Here is a 6,011-nt window from a genome sequence, read left to right as displayed (position 1 = left end):
CGCACGTTCCCTACTGCATTCAATGCTTACAATTTCCATTCCAAAAGGTATTATTGTAGTTACAGCTTTTATAACTCCCGTCAATTGTACTGAAAATGTTGACGATTTTGAGGTCTGTGACGCTCCTTTCACAATAAGACAAAGCGATTACACATCTGACGTTTAGGTTTCTAATTTTACAAAACATTTCACGTTAACAACAACTTTGACCGTCGAAATATTCATCAGGCTAGAAAGAACTTGTGCCAGCACACAAGTTATTTGGCTGAACAGAACGCGCTGAAGCAACCCATACACATTCAAAACTGCGCGTTAAAGTTACCTAAATGTTCCGGTATCGGTATTGTTATGCAGATTGCACGACCAACATCTTGATTACAATTTCCACACGAGGTGGATTTGCACGATCGTTATCTACCGTAAGGATTCTGTGCGCCGGCACCGCGTTCGCGCGCCCTGCATGTTTTGAGGAGTGCCCCGCGGTGTAACAAAGCTGCCCCTGACAAGTCGCAACATGCCTAAGAAGAGCCTTTGCGCGGGCGCCACCCCGTCGGTGATTCAAACTTCGGCGGCTGCAAGACGGATCGTGGAGCGACGTCACAGAAGAACGCGCACGCCGCAGCCGAGATGTCGTCTTCCCCCTCTTTCTGACTCAGCGTGCTCCACTACTGCTGGCCCCTGACGAACTTTCGAAAGAGCGTTGTGTGTGTCTGTACTATGACATCGCCGTGTGCAAAAGCACTAGGAGAACTGTTTCACCGTTAGAGCTTGGGGCATAAATACGCGGTGCTCCGAGCGCGTAATTCCATTCGTTTTGGAGCAGCGTTTACGGCGCCGTAACAGTATTTTTCATTATAACTCTCCGACTACGTCACTTCGTTTAGTTCCCTGGCTCCCGCTGAAGTTTGCGCATTCGTTCGTAATGATTCGCAAGAATTCTACATCATATCGCACTCTTCATACGCCTTATCGAATCGGCAATTACCGATCGCTGCTGTTGCGTGCAGTTTCTGCAATATATATTTCATACCATCGGATAGCTACAGGTAAAATACAGGCCGCTCGTGCTCGTATGTTCTAACCGGCTGTCATTTATTGTTACAATTGTGAAACTCCATGGCCAATTTGAAATTGCCGCCCGGAATACAGCATTTTTTCCCCTCTCTGTCCGCGCATGGTCCTCAACCAGTTAGTTATTAAAGCGAAATTTGTTTCACGGTTTTATTTTCGTATTCCACGTTGTCGGTAGCCACAACACTGTAGACCTCGAAATTGTACTGCGCTAGCTCACTGAAAAGGGCGTCCCAGTCTAGTGTTTTTCCCATTTTGTGCCGCGCAAGTAGATAGTCGCGAGCATGCCGATGGCGTACAGGCCAGTGGAGAGGTACTGACCGTTACCGGGGCTGGTATACGTCATTGTGTCCTTACATTGTTGACTGCCGAATCGTTCACTTTCGCGGCAATCAGAAAGCGTAATTTTTGAGTGAGTGATTGAAAGAGTGAGTGAGTAGGAGCGAGTGAAACAGAAGTAGGGTGAGTGTGTGATTGAGAATGAAAGCAGGCTTGTTTGATTGCTTTGCGTAACGTGTGCATGCGTTCGTGTTACCTGCGTCACTGTGGCTCGCAATGTTATCACCGTTATTGCCATTTCGAGAGCAACAGAAAGTGGCGTGCTTGTGTCTGCTCGCCCTTGTGTTGGATAGTACGTCAAAGCTTTGCAATCGAGGCTGGTCACGGCTTGGTACTGGGAAAACACTCAATGCTCCCGCAAGTCTCCCCTTGATCCATATATGTGTTCTATATTTTACTGGTTTTATTTGTTGCTATGTCAGAAAGTCGTGACTGCTTATCATGCGTGAAAACAATACTTCCAGACGCCTTGCACCTGACTTGCACACTGTTGCAACCCCTGCCATATATGGAAGTGTTCTGGTGTAACAATAGCCAACTTAAACTGAAAGACACCCTATTAGAGCCCTATTAGAGCCAAGTATGGCAGAAGTGCTGGTTAAACTGGACCAAGTTTTGCATCGCCTAGGCGATTTAGAAAAGGGGCGGGAATTACACTTGGCCTTGCATGATACTACCGATCGGATTATTAAAACACAGGGAGGAACAATTCAGGCAATGGGTACTGCGTTGGAAGTACTATCTACAAAGTATGATGAGATAATGCAATCCTTTGAAATACAGCAAGAGGAGACGAAGGCGCTTAAGAAAACTGTTAATGGACTTGAGGCCCAGTTGTCGGCAGAAGACTCTCGTCTTCTTTCTTTCGAAACGGAACTACGACAACTGGAACTTTATTATAGATAGAACAACCTCAAAATTCACGACATTCAAGCCAGTGACCATGAAAATTTGAGGACTGTACTAGGGACTATTGCCAAAAACTCGGGCCTTCCTCCTATCAGAGAAGATCAGATTGAAGCTATCCACAGAGTACCTGGAAAGCGGAATGCTGCTCCACCCATACTCGCTCGCTTAGTTAGGCGGGAAACCACAAAGCAGTGGATGGAAAATCGGAACTTGCTCAAAGGTGATAAGATATATCTTGCTGCTCTTGCTAACACAGAATCGGGCAAGAGAAAGCACCATCGCTTTGACTGGATCCGGCATGAGCGTATATTGTAAGGAAAGAAGAACAAGCTCCCGCATTCCACATTGTTAGTCTAGAAGCATTAAACAAAATGATCTAAACATGTCAGAAAGCTACATTTTATCTAGTCATGGTTCGAAAGGTAAAAATAATATGGCAACCAGAACATCAGGACAAGTTGCACTACAGCTGTTGCACGTCAATATTAGATGCTTCCACACGCATTTTAGTACGTTACAAGTGCTACTGTTGAAATATTTAGTTCAGTTAGATGTAATAATCCTAACTGAAATTAATATAACTGAGGACTCCAGTTCTCAGTTCAAATAAAAGATTTCCAAACTTTTGCAGTATGCCTCAGAGATAGAAGGGGTGGAGGTATCCTCGTGTATGTCAGCAACGATTGGTTATGTGACCACATTGCTTTGGTTTCAAGAGAGGCCGAGATTTTGGGTATACTGACAAAGGCTAACAAAGAATACCTGGTTTTTGCGTATACGGGCCCCCTAACAAAAATATCCCGGTTTTTTTTAGACGAATTGTCACAATTTCTAGGAAAGTATGCCGCTTCTAAACAAATTGTACTGGCTATTGATTTTATTATAGACGTAAAAGCAACAAATCAACCATCAACAGTAGACTACCTAACCCTGTTGGCAAGTTATGGAATGAAAAACCTTATAGATGGATACACAAGAGAGCAACTCCTTGGGAATAAGCTTACCCGAACATCCACTGATCATATCTCGACAACTATGGCTTATAGAGATTTGCTAGGCAGCATTATCAAAGAAAAAGTGGCTGATCACTATTTCATAACCTTACTAGTGCTCGGTGAAGCAGTCTGAAGTGTACACTTGATGGCTGACAATCCCACTGTAGTCAGTAACGTTGAAGTCGCTGAACAATTAAGTTCATTTGATTAGGATTCGCTCATCACTCGCCACCATACAGAAGCTTACGAGCTAGCCGTTCAGAAGTTTGAGGAAATATACAGAAAATCGGAAAAAGTGAAGTTAAAGTGAAGAAAGCATAGCACCCCGTGGATAGATCATGAAATTATAAAACTTTGTTATCCTAAAAGTAAACCGCAACGAAAATATCACAACAATCCTCATGATGTCGATGCAAGACTAGAATTTAAAGAGCTGAGAAATAAAAGTACCGCAAAAATTATGCGGGCAAAAAAGTACTACCAACTAAGCAAGTTTCCGCATGTCGTAAAATTGCGCGCAAAACCTGGGACGTGGTAAAAAAAATAATTGGAAAGCCAACAAAAACAAATGTTGATAAAGCACTTCAGGATGCATTTCCAAGTACACGTTCGGTGATTCTGGAAATAACTTTAATGAGCGCTTTGTTGAATCGGTTTACAATCTGACACGTAATGACATAACGAAGAATGCGTTTAAATCCACCAAATCCTGTTACTCCGCCTACATGCCAACAGTCAATGAAGATGATTTATGGAGAGTTCTCCAGTCGATGTCGATTACTAAGTCTCCAGGAAGAGACAAAATTACGATGAGAGATTTGTTATACAATTTCGACAGCATCAAAACTCTTCTGCCTTACATTATCAACCAAATATTGTTGACAGGTCAAATTCCTAAGGAACTCAAAAGCAGCCTAGTCAGGCGTTTATAAAAAAAGGCCCTAGAGGCACCTATATCAATTATAGGCCAATCACCATACTAAACTCGTTGGCTTGTATTCTGGAAAAAGTAGTACACGTAAGCATGACCTCACTTTGTACTAAATATATTTTAATTTTTAAAGCTCAGTCTAGATTTCGTAGTGGTCTGAGCACCACGAGCTTCCTCGAAGAATTCAATGACTTTATTTGTAGGGAAATTGACAAAAAGAACATTGTTCTCACACTGTTTGTTGATCTGGAAAAGGCTTTTAACACCATCGACCATTCGCTGCTTTTTCAAAAATTAGACAATTTTGGTTTCAGAGATCCATACCTCACAATTTTCCGAAACTATTTTTCCGACCGTTTGCAATATGTGAAAGTGGGTGACTGTTTCAGCAAACCATTGAGTGCGAAATGCGGGGTGCCCCAAGGCTCTGTTCTGGGGCCGATGTTGTTTAACCTCTGCTCTAATGATATATTTATTATCACGCTTAAATCTGCTATATATTGATATGCGGACGATACTGCTCCTGCTTTGCTATGCTCAGAGTCTAACGAAGGAGCACGTATCTTTAAAAATGGCATTATTTCTTCGTTAGATTGGTATGGCGGCCACTGAAGTTTTATAAACAACACTAAAATAACTTTTTTATGTTTTCACAGTCATCAAAAAACAATCACGACATCACATCCCGTTTACCTACACAATAGAGAATACCAGTCCCGCTCTTGCCCTCCTCTTAAACTTACATGAAACATGAAATATCTTGGTTTACACTTTGATGATACATTATTCTGGTGTTCCCATATTGAGTATATTGCTAAACATTTAAGGCTGCTTTGTGTTTACTTGTATACCTTGAGGTCAATCTCTCACGTCTCAGTTAGAAAGATGGTTTATAAAAGTTTAGGGGAATCTATATAAAGATACAGAATAACCATTTATGGTCAAGCGTCTGGATACAAATTAAACGCTTTTAACAAAGTCATTCGTAAAATTGGTTTTAATCTCGCCTACCGAACGTCCCAAAATGGGGCAGGCATTTCAGTTGTTATGAAGCATTTTATATTGCTTCTCGTACAGGATCAATTAATGTTCGATCACTCGTTCGACATGTTTTAAATCACCAAAAATAAAACCACGCCCTCTAAGACATGTTGATAGATTTAATGTCCCGAGAATATATACGAACTACGGCAAAAAACTCGCGATTACTACGTCCCACTTTTCTTCAAAAAAATACACATAGATGATATCGTCACGTAATTTACGGACATAAAAAACATCTAAAAAAGTGTGTGACTAGCTTAAATTACGATGACTGATTGGCCTGTAGTTTAAAAATTGGTTGCTTCTTTTATAAAACAGAAATTTGTTATATCCTGTATAAGATGGGGTTGTAGTTTACTATTTACTGCATGTTCACTGAAAGAAGGAACACTTTCTTTTCTCGGCTGTATTTGTATGCTTATGTTCTAGGTTGTAATTTTACCTGTTGGTTCTCTGATTTTTGTACTTGTGTGCTTATGTTGTAGGTTTTATTCCTTGTTAGTTGATTATCTGGCTTTTGGCCTAACTTCTTTCAACCGAGACTGCTCAGCCTAGCACACAAGCCTCATCGCTTATGCTGGCTGGATATGCATATATATGTTTTTATTTTGACGAATAAAGTACTTATCTTATCTTTTGGAATGAAAAAGAGTTTCAAATCGCTCGCCGTGGGGCGATCTTAGCAGCGTTGCTTGTTAGTGCACTTCCCGCAACGAGTTTAG

Source organism: Haemaphysalis longicornis, unplaced genomic scaffold (genome assembly GCF_048455015.1).
Source record: "Haemaphysalis longicornis isolate Haplotype H1 unplaced genomic scaffold, Haemaphysalis longicornis Haplotype H1 scaffold_7, whole genome shotgun sequence".
Classification (NCBI taxonomy): Eukaryota; Metazoa; Arthropoda; class Arachnida; order Ixodida; family Ixodidae; genus Haemaphysalis; species Haemaphysalis longicornis.
The sequence above is the reverse complement of the archived record's forward strand: the minus strand, read 5'-3'. Positions refer to the sequence as shown.